General features: G+C 47.9%; 1 protein-coding gene and 1 pseudogene across 3 annotated transcripts in view; both read left to right on the forward strand.

Annotated features, from left to right (window-relative positions):
- PC (pyruvate carboxylase) overlaps positions 1-16,853 on the forward strand; it is a 93,500-nt gene that overhangs the window by 42,226 nt on the left and 34,421 nt on the right. The window lies entirely within an intron of this gene.
- On the forward strand, positions 154-6,344 carry LOC308504176 (L-lactate dehydrogenase A chain-like; annotated as a pseudogene). The gene is made up of 3 exons: positions 154-169; positions 1,650-1,674; positions 5,797-6,344. The product of its transcript is annotated as an L-lactate dehydrogenase A chain-like (transcript).

Consider the following 16,853-nt stretch of genomic DNA (forward strand, 5'->3'; position numbering starts at 1 on the left):
TGCTCTGCACACAGTGCCAGGCCGGGGGCTCCGGAGCCCCCATGTGCTGGGCTTCAGCTCCTTGGCCAAGCTGGGCCTTGATGAAATGCTCTGCAGCTGCAGAACTGGAAGGCCTGGCTCTCCTTTAGGAGTCTGGGAAATTGAAGGGCCAAGATGAGCTCTCCGCAAGGTGAGTCTGTGGTTACATCCTGGACAGCAGCGAAGGCAAAGCAAGTACCTACCCATCTCTGGGAGACCAAACTTCTGGCATCTGCACAGGATTCACTGCTTGGATCTAAAAGGGAGACAACTTCTCCCACTTGCTTAGTAGAAGAAAACCTTTCTCTTGGTTCAGAGGGAGGAGAAACTGATAAGGGCCTGAATGGCTTCTGGTTCTTATCTTCAACTGCAAACATTCTAGCTTCTCCTCCAAGTCATGGGATAGGAACTTTCAAGGAGAAAGAAGAAGCTGGCTCTGTGTGTATGTGTGTGGTTTGAGGGACGTACATTTTCCTCTGCTTTGTCCCAAACGTCCTGAGATTAGAAGCTGGTAATGAATGTGCCTTATATCCCAAGTGTTCTGGACCAGGCATGGAGGGGTGTGGCTCCTGTAACTTTGTTCTCTGTCACATGGCTAAGGGACACCTGTCATCAGGGACACCTGAGGTACGGGGACAATCAGCATTTACTGATCTGGATGGATCGGGAATGATCTTGTTTGTGCACTTGGTCTCCTCATGACGAGGATGAAGGATCAGTTTCGTGAGGGCAGGGACCTCTTCTGTCTCATTCAGCTGTGTGTGCAGTGGCCTCACGGTACCTGGCGTGTTGCAAAGCCTCAGTCAGTATTGAAGGGATGAATGCATGCATGCATGCGTGCTTTTTCTGTGCTTGTCATGTCAGTAAGCCCCTCCAGTATCATCTTCTGTTGGTTCCATACCAGGCTTGTCACCTGATCAGCATCCCCTCGCTGCTGCCTGAACCTGACCCTGACCCTAAACTAGTCAGGCTAGACCGGCCTTGCAGGGGGAGGATGCTGGGGTCTCTGAAGTGGATCCTTCCTCTGAGTCCAGGTCAAGTCCCCTCCGTGATGCTTTACTTAGCTCTTCTCACCTGCCTACCCTTCCCCATCTCCCATTTCTCTCAATACATTTCCTTTGCATGTACCAGATATTTAGTATTCCTTACATTTTGAGTGTGCCAGTCTTGTCTCCTCGCCAAAGAAAAAGTTTCTTGAAGGCAGGGGCCATGTTTATAGTATGCTCTGTCCCTCCAGCGTGTGTTATGGGCAGTAGGTGCTCAATAAACACGTGATGGCTCCGATTGTATGAAATCTGATCACAATCTTTTGAGTGTGTATTGTGGTTTACAGTTTATGAAACTGAAGAGACGGCCTGAAATTTCACATACGACAGCTTGCTTAGTTGTCGGCCCTCTGTGCCGGAGGATAAAGCTATTTTATAGATGGGCTAACCGGTTTGTAACTGTTTTTTAACTCATAGCACTTCTGACACCAAATATGTGGGTTTATTCCTCATACCAACCAGTTCTCCAGTTGTCTGAGGACACCAACTGGGTGCCCTACAACTCAATTCGGCCCTGACACTATCTGGGGTTAGTGCAGACACCACAGGTGAAGGGCTTAGCCCCACAAACTGCCCCCATTCCAGATGCCAATGGGAAGTCCAGCCTCCGGTACTTCCGACCTACTGGCCGCAAATTGAGCCCCGCCCAGTTTCGATGATTAGCTAGAACTGCTCTTAGAACCCAGAAAAGTGCTTTACTTACTATTACAGTTTATTCTAAGGGGTGCCAGTGAACAGCCAGATGAAGGGGTACAGAGGGCGAGGTCTGGAAGCGTCCCGAGTGAGGAGCTTCTGTCCCCATGGGGATGGCGTGCCACCCTCCCAGCACATGGATGTGTTCACCAACCCAGAGGCTCTCTAACGCAGTCCTTTGGAATTTTATGGGGTTTCCATTGTGTAGGCAAAATTGATCAAAGCTTTGGCTGTGGTGATTAATCTCTAGCTCTGCCCCCCTCCACTCCCCAAAGGTGGGGGTTGAAAGTTCCAATCCTGTCATCACAAGGTTTGTTCCTGTCAGCCAGCCCCCATCCTGCATCTATGGGCCCACCAGGAGTCACCTCATTAGCACCAAGTCAGGTGTGGTTGAAAGGGGCTTATTATGAAGAACAAAAGACACGCCGGGCTCCTCTACCTCCCAGGAGATTACAAGGGTTTTAGGCGCTCTGTGCCAGGAACCTGGGACAAAGGCCAAGTTGTATATTTCTTATATATCAGTGTCACACAGGTGCAGAGAAGTAGTGATCCCCAAGGTCACACGACCAGATGGTGGCAGGCCGGAATTTGAACCCGAGTTTTCTGACTCTAGGGCTTTGCCCTTTCCATGGAATCACAGCGGCCTGGGGTCCACGGCAGCAGATGGGGCCCATGGCCCCCACCTCTGCTTCATCAAGGCTTCTTCTGCCCTCTATGGGGGGAGGATCCTGCTGGACCTCAGCTGACCAGCACCCCACCATCCCCTGCCCCCCTGCTTTCCCCTTTATCCTTCCAAAGCTCCCGCTCCTGGGATGTTGACCTAGGAAAACAGCTGCTTGAAAAAGCCTGAGGGTCCGGAGTGTGGAGGAGTTCAGGAAGTGGTGCTGGGGGTGGAGGGCAGCAGGTGGGCCTGGAAAGCCCCATTTTCCTTATCTGTAAAAGGAAGAGAATCCTGCCCTTCCTATGGGTCAAGGTTGCTGCTAGTAGCTAATGAGAATGTCTATTAAAGTACCTGATAAGTTGCAGAGAGCCGTAAGAATATCGTTAAATATAATTATAGTATGCAAGTTACAACTCAATGAAACTGTCATATGGAATAATACCCGCCTCCCAAGTATTGGGGGGATGACCTGGGTGGCGCCTGTCCAGGGCCTGGCACTTGACAGACACTTACAGCTATTATTAGTCATTGTTTTTATAACTATTTATTATAAGACATGACCTCTTCCTTCAGACGGGGGTGGGGCGGTGGCAATGGGAAGGCGTCCTGGCTTAGGTACCCGTGCGGTTGGGACTGAGAAGATGGGAAAGGCAGTGTGTCACCCGGGGCTTTCACGATTCCCTTTCCACCTCGCTCTAAACCCAGTTTCCCGTAAGGTCTGAGGTTCTCAGCTGGAGTGCTCCTTCCTCCTTGGGGAATTTTCAGCCCCCTGACTTCTCACCACTGAGAAACTCTTACATTCAAATGAGCACTCCTGCTCCTCGTGAGCAGAAAAGAGAGTCTGGGCAGGTCAGAGCCTGCTCAGTAGGTGACAGGCCACCCTGCTCCTCTCCCTGCCTGGGCAAAGGTCACAGTGAGTCTGTGAATCTCTGATCGTTCCTGCAGAATTCTGAAACCACCCAGGGGCAGTTTCTGCTCCCCTCAGCCGGGGGCTCCCCCCGCCAATGGGCAGCATGACTGTGACGAGGAAGGGCTGACAGGACAAGGGACAGACAGGCGTGGATGTGACTGTGACCCAGCTGGAGGGGGAGGAGGCCAGGCCCTTCAGGTGATCAAAGACCTGGGAGTGGCCGGGGCCAGCTCGAGGGTTGCTTGATGGTTGCAAGGGTCAGTTGCAAGGAGTCGTCCTCTGAGGTTGGCAGGCAGGGAAGAGGGTGTTAACTGCGTAGTAACTTAGACCAGCGACAGCCCTGAAATCTACCCACAGGTGGTTCCTGGGAAGCAGGGCTGTGTCTGAGGCCCAGCCCAGCACCGTGGGCCACCAGACAGAATAGAGGACCTTTCAGCTTTGAGATAGTGGCCAAGCTATTTATCCCGCGTTTCTGTTTCCTTCCTGACAAAGCCGCAGCCACCACACGTGCCTTACAAAGTTCCTGATGCTTAGATGGGATAATGAGAAGCACTTTAATGCTGTGGCTGGCACGCAGGAACAAGCCCCCACAAACTGTCAGTGGTCTGGACACTGCCGTGTGGCTGTGGTCATGAGGATGAAAACCAGCATTAGTGGATGTCCAGGACTCCATCTCTGCCCCAGGCTGTGTGCCCGACTCCCAAAGCAGAGGGTGAAAGGGCAGATCAAGGAGACACAAAGGTACATTTTCAAGGGGTCAAGGATAGAGAGGGAAAGCAACATCACCCATAGGCAAGGTCATGTCCTGTCTGGGTTGCTGTTTACTTTCTTCCTTCCAGAAACTGATGCTCTTTGACACTGAATTCCCTCCCCATCTCCTTGGCTCATGGACTCGGCATTTCGGTGATCAGTTTACCCAGAGAGCCAAATTTTCACACGGAGTGAGTCCCCACAGTGCCTTCCTCTGGGGGTGTCTAGCAGAACAGCAGTAAAGGCTGGCCGGGAATACTGAAGGTCACACATCAATTCTGAAAAACTGAAGCAGCCCACGTTAAGTCAGGCACCCAACAAGGGCAGTTGAGGCACCCAGGGAGGAGCAACTGTGGGAAGGCATTACTACCACTAGGCGTGAAGGGGTCGATCGAGGAAATAGTGTTTACTCCAGGCTCAAGAGGGTTGACAGTATGGAGGCAGGGACGGTCATAGTGGCAGGACACAACCCCAGCCAGGACTGTGGCACCAGAGCCAGTAGAGTGTGGGGAAGATATGTCCCACGTTCTCTCTCTCTCTCCCCGCCCTCCTGTCTCCCGTCCGTGCCTCCCATTGGCTGAACCTGTGGGAAGCCATCCAGCAAGAGAGCACTGGTGCCTCTGTCCACAGAGGGAACCTTCCCTGGACTCGGAGTGGAAATGGGAGATGCAAGGAGGCGAGCAGAGAGAGGAACCAGCCAGGAAGCCTGTCATCAAGGCTCAATCCTGGTGGGAATGTTGACTCAGCAGGTGTGACACGTCATCGGGGTACGAGAGCCATCAGGGTATGAGAGCTGTGGCCTTCTAAGGGTCAGAACAGCTGCTGCTTTGGGGGGAGGGTCTACTTCCAAATTGAAATTAGTCACCAGTTTCAAATTTGGTTCTCTAGGGCAATTAGGAAAGATAATGAAGTGGAAGGCATACAGATTGGAAAGGAAGAAGGAAAAGTCTCTTTATTTGTAGCTGACATGATGTGTAAGGAAACCTAAGGAATCTACTAAAAATCTGTTAGAACTAATAAATGAATTCGACAAAGTTGCAGGACACAAGATCAATATACAAAAATCAGTTGTATTTCTGTACTGTAGTAACCAGCAAACTGACAATGAAGAAAACGGTGCATTTACAATGGCATAAAAAAGAATACAATACTTAGGAATAAATTTAGCAAAGAAAGTGTAAAAGGTATGCTCTGAAAACTATAAAACATCGTTGTAAAAAATTAATGAAGACCTGAATAAATGGACTCTCAATGTTTGGATCAGAGGACTTAATATTGTTAAAATGGCAACACTCCCCAAATTGTTCTACAAATTCAAAGCAATCCCTAACACAATCCCAGCTGCCTTCAGCTGCAGAAATTGACAAGATGATTCTAAAATTTACGTGGAAATGCAACAGTACCAGAACAGCCAAAAGAATCTTGAAAAAAGAACACAGTTGGAGGACTCACACTTCCCGATATCAGAACTTACTGCAAAGCTAGGTAATCGGGACAGCAGGGTACTGTCGTAGAGACCTATCAGCAGACCAGAACTGAGAGTCCAGAAGGAAACCCTCACATTCACAGTCAGTTGATTTTTGACAAGGGTGCCAAGACAGTTTGATGGGGGAAACAATAGCCTTTTCAACAAAGGGTGCCGGAACAACTGGATATCCACATGCAAAAGAATGAAGTTGGGTACCGGAGCAGCAACCGCCACATCCCCCGCGCCGCAGACACCCATTCACCTGCCGTGAACTCCCAATTCCTTTTGGTTCTAAATCCAATACGGCGACTCTCAGGGATCAGCTGATTGTGAATCTTAGGAAAGAACAAAGCCCCAGAATAAGATTACAGTCTTGGGGTTGGTGCTGTTGGCATGGCCTGTGCCATCAGTGTCTTAATGAAGGACTTGGCAGATGAGCTTGCTCTTGTTGATGTCACGGAAGACAAATTGAAGGGAGAGATGATGGATCTCCAACATGGCAGCCTTTTCCTTAGAACTCCAAAGGTTGTCTCTGGCAAGGATTAGAATGTGCCTGCAAACTCCGAGCTGGTTATTATCACAGCCGAGGGTATGGCAACAAGAGGGAGAAAGCCATCTTAATTTGGTCCAGTGTGATGTAAACGTCTTTACATTCATCATTCCTAATGTTGTAAAATACAGCCCCAACTGCAAATTGCTTATTGTTTCCACTCCAGTGGATATCTTGACCTATGTGGCTTGGAAGATAACCGCTTTCCCAAAAACGGGATTATTGGAAATGGTTGCACTCTGGATTGAGCCTGGGAAAGGCTGGGAGTTCACCTATGCAGCTGTCAGGGGGGGTCCTGGGGAGCCTGGTGTCTCCCTGAAGAGTCTGCACCCTGATTTAGGCACCTATGCTGATAAGGAACATGGGAAAGTGGTCACAGACAGTGCTTATGAGGTGATCAAACTGAAAGTCTGCACATCCTGGACCATTGGACTGTCTGTGGCAGATTAGGCAGAAAGTATGATGAAACATCTTAGGCAGGTGCATCCAATTTCCACCATGATTAAGGGGCTCTGGAATAAAAGATGACGTCTTCCTTAGCATTCCTTGCACCTCGGGACAGAATGGAATCTCAGATGTTGTGAAGGTGACTGATACCTGAGGAAGAGGCCCATTCGAAGAAGAGCACAGGTACACTTGGGGGGATCCCAAAAGAGCTGCAGTTGGAAAGTCTTCTAATGTTCCACTTCACTGTCTAGGGTCCAACAGGATTTTAGTTGGAGGTTGTGCATATTGTCTTTCCATCTGACTTGTGACTAAAGTAATAGTTTCCTAAAGTTAGAAATAGGAATGGTTCATAAAACCCTGCAGTTATATCCTGGTGCAGGATGGTACTTATCTCGTCCTAAACTGGTTACTGTGAAATCGTTCCACCCCCGCAAAGGCACCATCACCGCCAGTGTTGCACACAGTACAGTTGCCCTTCAAACTAGCTGTGCGTTTACTGTGCGTTATGTAACTTCTGGTTCCTTTACTCTCCGTGCCTAATCCAACGTTTTTTCTCAGTCTCACTTTCCGGGATCCAATGTATAAATGCAAAATTGCATGTCTTGTGCATAACTATTCTAAAGGATCTTATTTTATGTACTATATGTATCAGAGTATATTGGAGTATAATGTAAAAAGAAAAGTCTACATGTCAGTAATGCAGCCAACTATCCAAGTGTCATGCCAACTAAAACACCAAATAAACCTGAAAGAGGGGGGAAAAAAGGGAAATTGGATCCAACCGCTCATCACAGGTAAAAATGAAAATGGATCAAAGACTTGAACTTAAGAGCTAAAACTAAAACTTTCAGGAGAAAACATAGTCATAAATCTTTGTGATGTTGGTTAGGCAGGTGGTTTCTTAAATACGACAGCAAAAAGCACAAGCAATAAAATTAAATAGATAAATTGGACTTCATCAACATGAAAAACTTTTGTGCAGCAATGGAAAGTAAAAAGGCAACCCAAAGAATGGGAGAAAATTTTGCAAATCACATATTTGATAGGGAACTTGTATCTAGAATATGGAAAGAACACTTACAAGTCAACAATCAAAAGACAGACAATCCAATCTGGGGTCTGAACAGACATTTCTCCAAAGAAGATATAGATGGTCAGTAGGCGCATGAAAACATGCTCGATGTCATTAGCCATCAGGGAATTAGAAATCAAAACTATAGGGAGCTTCCTCTCCATACTCACTAGGATGGCCAAGCACAGTGTTGGGGAGTGGGACCCAGACTTGAAGACCCAATAAAAATGCTTAACTTAAAGTGTTGTCTAGGACGCGGAGGAATTGGAACCCTCACACAGAACTGGGGGACATATAGTGAAGCAGCTGCTTTGGCAAACAGTCTGGCCGTTCCTCAGACAGTTAAACAGAGTAATCATATGACCCAGCAATTCCACTCCTAAAAAAATACACAAGAGAAATGAAAACACATGTTCATCCAAAGGTGTGTACACAAGTGTTCATAGCAGCATTGTTCAGAACAGCCAGAAAGGAGTGTCGGGGTAAGAAGCGTCCAAACCTGTAGAGAACATTTTTATAAGAGTGTATTGAGCCAAACGGACGACCTGTGCCAGGGAGCAAGATCTCAAATGCTCCTGAGAATCAAATTTGCAGCTGCTTTTGTGCATTTGACATTCAGGAGGGGAGGTAAGGAAGATTGGGGAAAGCCAGGTGGGGATAGGATTACGGGACAGTTAATAAGATTATGTGCTCTCTTGAGGGTGAATACCCCCTTTGATGGGTATCACCTCAGGTTTTCCCAACGTGTGCTAACCTGGGTGCACAGACGGGCAGCTTAAGGCAGAGATAAACCTTTCACAAGGAAGTTGTATGCCTGGGGCGTGACTACCCAGGGACCTGCCCAGGTAGGAATGTATGACCAGATCACCCCTTAGGTCACTTTGCATAGAACCCCTTTTTTGTCCACATTGCCTAGAGCTGAGGGAGTTGGGGGGGTGGGAGGGCTGCTGGCTTCGAGAGATGGAAGCACAACTCTGGGTAAACTGAGAGCCATTGAATTGTACTTTAAATGTGTAAGCTGGATGGTGTGTGATTGTGTCTAAATGAAGCTGTTTAAAACAATCTCAAACACCTGGCCCCCAGGGGTAGTAACCCAGTGAGCTAAAAGACTACCTTAAGGAGGAAACGGCCCCGTTTTTTGTAACCCGCCCTGATTCCCTGGCTGGACAGAGGCCTGCTTGCCACTGAGCCCCCTAAGCCTCTATTTCTGGGGCTCAGAGCACGGGAAGAGCCCAGCTCAGGGAGAAAAATTTCATTCCAACCCAGTCGTGTTATGGTTCCATGAAACATTTCTGGAGCCCTCCTGCAAACCAGGCACCGAGCTGGGTACTTGCATGGAAAACAAGGACCCTGGAGTTGGACGGGCGTGGTGATTCTCGAGTTGGCTGCTCCTTGTGGGTCCTCCTGAGCTGTCGTTTTCTCATCAGTAAAGTGAGGGTTGATCCCCGTGGGACTGTGGTGAGAAGTAAGTGCGAACTGGAAGGTGCCTAGAATATAGTAGGCAGTGCTCCTGGAGCAAGTTCAAAGATGAGCTCAATCTGCCCCCAAAGAGCTCCAGGTCCAGCCTTCAACCAACACTCACTAACCAGGGTGCCCTGAGAAGCCAGCGGGAAGAGGACACCCAAGGCCTGGCTGGCTCTGGGGCTCGGGTGGAGAACCAGGGAAGGCTTCCTGATGGAGGGGCCTTGAAGCTGGGCAGGATCCCCTTTTCAGGTATTGTATGTTATTCGTTTTTTGAATAATCCAGTACATGACGCAAATTCAAAAGGGTAGGCATTGAAAGATAAACCTTTTCCACACGTCTCTTCCCCAAGACAGCCACTGGGACCGCATGGAGACTCCTTTTAGAAATATTCTATGCATCGGAGCGTCCTCCCAGTGGGGCGGGTTTTGACATCTTGCACCTGGTGACCCATGGGGACCAGGAGGCTGCTGCTAAGATGTGAGTTGAAGGAGCTCACCCTGCCCCCCCCAGGTGTCATTCATGCTGCTTTCCTGTCAGACTGTCACGTCCAGCCAGAGACATTTCCACTCTGGGTCCCCTCAGTAGGATTGCTGGTTCCGTTTTCCTTCAGGTCCCCTGAGCAAAGTGTGTCCACGAAGTGGTTCTTGGGAGCCCCTTGCCTCACTCTGTGCCCTATCTCCTGGGATCCCCTCTGCCTTCCCCAGGCTGCAGCTCCTGTTGTCTTTCTGGCCACTTTGCTGCCTTGTTTTGGTGGAACTCAACCACAGCGAGGTCAGTTGTTGCTGCCTTTTCTTTATTCTACATTCATACATAATTGATAGTTTGGCTGCATAGAGAGTTTCAGATTGGAAATAATTTTTTCCTTACCATTTTGAAAGATTGCTTTGTGCTCTTCTAGCTTCCCAAGCTGCTGTTGAGAAATCTGAAACCCTGACTTCTGATTCTTCGTGTGCTCCCCCGGGTCTCCTTTCTGAAGTTTCAGGACATGCCTGGCGTGGGTCTGCCTTCATTCATCTCGTGGTCTCAGCACATCCTTCCACATGGAAACATGTCCTCCTGGCCTGGGATATTCTCGAATGATTTCATTTCTTCCTCTTTGTTTTTCCCAGTTCTCTCTTTCTGAGACTCCTCTTATCTCTTGGGTCTCTTGGACCGGCCCTGTAATTCTCTTCCCTTTTCTTGTCGGTTTTCCTTTCGTTTCAGTTTCTAGGAGATTTCCTTTATTTTTCAACCCATCTATTGATTTTTGTTTGTTTGTTTGCTTCTCCTGTTATATATTTAATTTCCAAGAGGCTTTCTTACTCTCTGAATGGTTCTTTAAAAATATATGTATACCATCCTATTGTTTCACTGATGGACGCTTTCCTTATTTCTCTGAGGATAAATGCTCAGTTTAAGTTTTCGGCTTCTTGCATAAGCTGTTTTCTTCAGATTGCTTTTTTCTGCTGTTTTCCTTTGGTCTCTATCTTTGAAGGAATCTTTCCTGGGCTGCAGGGTTACTAGTCCGGGCTAAAAGCTGCCTGGGAGTCAGGTTTCTGAGTGTCACAGTCGGGTGATGTGCATGCTATTTCTTGGGACAAGTCAATGTCAATACCCTGAGGTCTTCCCTCTGGCGCTGGGCCAGGCCTGGGAGGAGGGGCAGGGCTGGCTGTGGTGTTCTGGGAGCTGCTGGGGCAAAGGACAGGATGTGCAGGCTCAAACTCTCTCCCGCTTTTCTGTTGTTGTTTTTTTGTTTGTTTCTTTTTTTGGGGGAAGGGGAACAGGACTTTATTGGGGAACAGTGTGTATTTCCCGGACTTTTTATTAGGGAACAGTGTGTTTTTCCCAGGACCCATCAGCTCCATCCAAGTCAAGTTGTTGTCCTTTCACTCTTGGTTGTGGAGGCGCAGCTCAGCTCCAAGTCCAGTCACTGTTGTTGGTTGCAGGGGGCGCAGCCCACCATCCCTTGCGGGAGTCGAACCAACAACCTTGTGGTTGAGAGCCCACGCTCCAACCAACTGAGGCATCCGGGAGCTCAGCAGAAGTTCAGCTGAAGCTCGTTGTCTTCATTCTAGTTGTGGAGGGCGCAGCTCACTGGCCCATGTGGGAATCGAACCGGCACTCCCGTTGCCCAGAGCTCACCCTCACCAACTGAGCCACCCGTCCGCCCCCTACCCTGTTTTTGACAAGATAGCCAGGCCCTCCATGTGCCTTTGATCTGCCAGTGCTGAGACCCAGGCTTCCCTTCTCTAGAGATATGCCTCTCTTCTTCCGGAGAGGCCGGGAGAGGGGTAGTCTCTAGTGGTACCGCAGGAGGTAAGGAAACAGCTCTAGGGATCTGACTGCTTCGCAAACCCCATGAGCTGGTTCATCCCACTCCTGGGGGACAAAGAGCCGAAGTTTTCCAGCCTTTTGCAGATTCCGTGGTGGAAACGGGTGGGTCATTTTCGCCATTGTCAGATAGGGGCCATGAGGTCGGCTCACCTGAGCTGCCCTTCAGCACCCACAGTTCTGTTGCTGTGATCTGTCCTGGTCGCTCTGTCCTTGGTGGGGGCGGGGAGGCAGTTATAGTTTTGTTTTTTAATCTCTTTACTGAAGTTTTGATGGGACTTCAGGAGGGAGAGAAATAAGGTGCATAACCCAGACACGAGCAGGCTTTGCTCGGTGGCAGTGGAGAAGGGTACCATCTGGGGGTGTCTGGGTGGAGGGACTACTCCAAGGGAGCTGGGAAGGCGCTTGGACTATTTGGGAACAAGGAGGAGGCAGTTTGGCTGGAGTTATAAGATCCAGGAGGCTGAGGGGTGATGGGAAATAAGGCTCGAAAGGTAGGTTGGACTAATGCTGGGAGAAGGCCCGAGGAAGCGAGACTCTTCCCTGTGGGCAATGGGGCGGCATACAGGGCTCTTAAGATGAAAGTGAACCTCTCTTCTGCCTGTATTTTGGGATGCTGACCATCACTAGTGGATAGTGTGACTTGTAGCTAAAGCCACCTGATGGTGGTGCTTGGTAAGGGTTAGGTTTTTGCAATCGTTCAAGTAGTAAGAGGGCATGAACTAGGGGGGATAAGTAGAAATGAAAGGAGGGAGGACACAAGAGGCAGAAGTGGGTGGTGGGAGAGAGAGGGAAGAGCTGAAGGTGACCCCCAAACGGAAGTCCTAGTTCCTAGAGAGATGATGGTGAGGAAGACAGGAAGAGGTTTTGTTTGGGGTGTGTGTTGTTTGGGCGGGGGCAGGAAATGGCGTCAGGAAGGGAGGGGGTAAGTTCTGTTACAGAATAGGTATTTGACATGTATATCCAACAAGCACAATTTAAAATCCCCACACTTCAACCCGGCAAATGCCTCTGTTGGTTAAGAAAGAAAGGGAGGGACAGCTGGATGGCTCAGTTGGTTAGCTCGTGAACTCTCAACAGCAAGGTTGCTGGTTCAATCATGGGATGGTGGGCTGCGCCCTGAAACGGCAACTGGACTTGGAGCTGCGCTGCGCCCTCCACAGTTAGATTGAAGGACAACAACTTGGAGCTAATGGGCCCTGGAGAAACACACTGTCCCCCAATATTCTCCAATAAGATTCATAAAAAACAAAAAAAAGAAAGAATGGGAGAGGGAGGGAGAGAAAAGGTGTCAGGCCTAGGAACAAGGAAATCAATGCCTTAAAAACAAAAGAATAATTTTCACGTTGTTTGTTAAGTGAGATTAGCAAAAGGATTTTTATTTTGCTATTCTCACAGGTTAATTAGTGTTGCAGGATGTCTTCTGAACTACCTTAAGACGTGGAGAGAGTGCCTCAGTCATTTCTCCCTTAGCTCATCCTCATGTTTTGACCAAATTAAGCACTCTGCTTCAGGCCCTTACAAAAGAAACAGAAGCCTCTTTATTTGGGTTCTGTAGCCAAAGTGGACAATGCCCCTGATCCAACCCTCCCTTACTGCCTGTCTCTGGGTCAAGGTGGGATGGCTCTTCAGCAATCTGGGTGGTTTTTCAGTGGTGGATCTCAAGGAGGTGGGGAAAAGACCCTGATTTCAGGGTTTGCTCATTTCTGTGGTATACATATGCCTACAGTGGCCAATTTCAAGCTACCAAACTAGTTGGCACGGAGGTGGAAAGAGGCCGAGTCAAGTGAGCCCGTGGGAGCAAGCTGTACTCCGCGGAGTGGCGGGTGGGGTGGTCCTCACTGACAGGACCCAGCTGGGCTGGGGGACCCTGGTTCTTCGGTTGGCTGACAGCTCTGACCAAGGAGTCTATCCGGGTCATGTGCTTCAAACTGGGGCTGTCCCGTGGTTCTCATGGCCCAGACCCTGTCCATCAGAAGCAGGGCCAGTCCCCACTGTTCAGCCTTCCCACTGCTAATACTGACAGCTCACATCTGTAACAAAGGCTGATTATGTGCCAGGCACAGTTCTGAGCACTTTGCAGTGCCTTAACTCATTTGATCTTTATAATAGCTCTATGCGCAGTTACTGTTACCATCCTGATTTTATAGATTTTATCCAGATAAGCGACTTGCCCAGAGTCAGAGGACTTGGTGGAGCCCTGATTTAAACCCAAGAAGTTGGACCCCTGGTGTGTTACCCACTATGTTACCCCAGCGCTGTTATGTAAACATTTGGGCATTCTCTTCACATGTTTCTTTTCTTCTAAGACACAGTCAGGGCTTCAACACTGCTGGTGCGTTATGGTTGCCAGATAAAATACAGCTGCCTAGTTACATTTAAATTTCAGAAACACCACAACTAGTTTTATAGTATAAGTATGCCCCAAATATTGCATGGGATATACTTACACATTTTTTAAAATGCTGTTTCTCTGAAATTCAGTGTTGAACTGAATGGCTTGCATTTTAATTTGCTAAATCTGGCAGCCCTGGCTTGTTAGCTTTATCTTGGCTGAGAAGAGCATCAAGAGCTTGGGAGGAGCTGCAGTAATTATCTTGCTGCTCACATTTCTCTCTCTGCCTGTTGTGCTAAGGGCTACAGATCTCTGGCCCGTGGTACATTTTAAAGTAAAACATACTTAACATCTAAACGCCAAACATATCTAACTTTTGCATTTTTCCTCCAAAGAAGAAATATTAAAACATTTTATAGGAACATGCCAAAATACAGGTAGAAAACTGCTTTGCTTCCCATTCTTCAAGGACAGATAATCACAACAGAAATGTAAGAAATCTCATACAGTCAGTCTCACATTTTGCTATTCTAGAAGAATCTAGAAGAATCACTTGACTTAAACCAACTCATTCAGAAAACTCTTTAAGTTCTTTTAAAACTCCCTCAGAGGGAAATTTTTCTAATCTGTATCTTTTCCTGAGCTGACTGGCCCGACGTTTTCCTTCGAGTTTAATCTCAGCTGTCTTTGATGCAGCTTAAACTCATTATTCCTGTCTCTTGGAGCAGCTGTGGCTAACAAGGCGTCTTGATGTGAACAGGAAGACGTGCCATCTGCAGACGTATCTTCGCTGGGCTGCTGCTTCTCCAGCTGTGTCTCCCGAACACGATGTCTGGGCTTCTCCATCTGGAGAGCTGCAGTGCAAAAGCCACTGGTTAGTACAGGCCTCCGCCAAGTCGAGTGTAGCTGGGTCCCAACCAGCTACATCCGTGTAGCTGCCTGTGGTCAGCCGCCACGTAGCATATTGCACATTGGGACTGTCCCAGAACATTTAGGCACTTTGGTCTCAGAAGAGGGACACGGTCTCCATCCAGTTCAAGGTCAGTCTTTGACCTGAACTGGGGGCCTCCCTTCCCTGGCTTGTTCTGGCTCTTTTTCCTGCTCCCACCTCTACTTCTGCAACCCTTCCTCTCCCAGCTCTTTCCCCTTCCTCTTCCTATAACTTGCTAAACATTTTCTTGTGCAGGAAGATGTCTGTCACGTGTATAATGGAGAATGGACTCATGTCTAGAATCATAATGACTTAGTACAACGCGGTAAGAAAAAGCCAACCAGCCCAGCAGAAAAAGGGGCTCATGATATGAACAGGCAGTTCATAAAGAAGAAAACCTAAAAATTATTTCCACAATCATGAGAAAATATCCTACTTTACTAATAATCAGGGAAATGAAAATGAAGATAAGATACCATTTTATACCCAGGAGATTGACAAAAATCAGTCTGACAGTAGAAGCGTTGGCAAAGATACAGGGAAATAGAAATTTGATTGTCATTCTAGTGGCTGCAGAAATTACTAGGACAACTACTCTGGGGAGGTATATGGCAGTATTGGCATGTACAGCGAACCTACCGTCTGATGCAGCAATTCCAACTCTAGGTATAGACCCAGAGAAATTCTTGCATACTTTGTATATGGGATCGAGGTTATTCGTTTTTAACATTTTAATTGACTCTTCATCATGATTTTTTAAACATACATAAAAATGGAATAAATAGTACAATGAAGTCCGTGTACCTTTTGCCCTAACCCTAACCTATAGGTCCCTCATTTGGGTTTGGATAAACTGTGTGTATATAATATTATAGAGCCACTAAAATTAATGAGCCAGATTGACTTATATCATTGTAGACAGATTCCAAACATTAGGTGAAAAAAATGTGTTACAAAATGACAGTATATCATTTATGGAAAAATGAAAACACAAGTATGTGGGTCTGAGTACCTCTATGTCCAATCAGTTTGGGGATTGAAAGCCCCTGGGAATTCGGAAGAGCAATAAGAGAAACGGCAACTGTTTGCTGCATGTGCTTTTCCTCTTGTTCAATTTAAATGTTATTTTTTTCAAAACAATACACGTGGACACTTCAGAAAGCCAAATTGTGCCACGAGGCTTATAAAAGACTCCTCGGTCCCCTGTCCAGCCTGCCCTCCCTGACCGCCTCCCCAGAGACACCCCTCACCCCCTTTGACTCCTGGCTGCTTCCCCTCATGTTTCCAGATAGCACTGGACTCAGTTTATTGACTTCCTTGTCTGGAAGATTTAGCTGGCTTTTGCTGCACTGCCATCCCACCAGCCCCCAAATGTGTACCCACTTTCCCTAGTCCTCTCAGCATGGTTATGTAACCATTTTTGTTAAAGCACGTTTTCATCTTTTGCATTATTAGAATCCAGTAAATACTCACATTTGAGAACACTGAGTGTTTACATGGTAACGTTTTCTTACATACTGTCTCAGTTACCAGGAGTTGCTATTTACCTTATTCCTTCATCCCCAGACACATTGCAATTTGCCCTCTCCTCTCCATTCTTTCAGACACTTCAGGCAATCTAGGCTGTTTGTTTCTTTGTTTGTTTGTTTGTTTAAGCCCCCCATCCTTCCCTTGGGAAACCCCCACCCCGGGGAGCTTTCTGGCCTTTGTGTTGCCCGGTGGTTCTCTAGGCCACTGCCAGCACACACGGAGGGACCTCCTTCACCATCACCCTGAGAATCCCCCTTGCTCTTCTGTGCTGCCTCCTGGATCCTGAATCTTCCTCAGTCTTAGTTCATTTACTGTTGTTACTATTGTTTGTGACTGTCCATCCCCCAGAAGCTTCCCAGGCAAACGGGCATGTGGCTGGTAAACTTTCCTTGGCTGGGCATTCTGCAATATCTTTATTTTGCCCCCACACTCGATTGATAGTCTAACTGGGTAGAAAACTCTAGGTTGGAGAATATTTTCCCTCAGAAGTAGCTTCTGGCTCAGTGCCACTGTTGAAGAGTATTGTGTGACCACCTTCTTCTCGTTCTTTTCAGAAGTGTAGTCGCCTGTGTGGTGGCCCCTAAAGATACCAGGTCCTTATCCCTGGGACCTGTAAGTGTCACCTTATAAGGAAAAAGGGCCTGTGCAGATGTGATGAAATTAAGGG

This window comes from Rhinolophus hipposideros, assembly GCF_964194185.1.
Source record: "Rhinolophus hipposideros genome assembly, chromosome: 10".
Classification (NCBI taxonomy): domain Eukaryota; kingdom Metazoa; phylum Chordata; class Mammalia; order Chiroptera; family Rhinolophidae; genus Rhinolophus; species Rhinolophus hipposideros.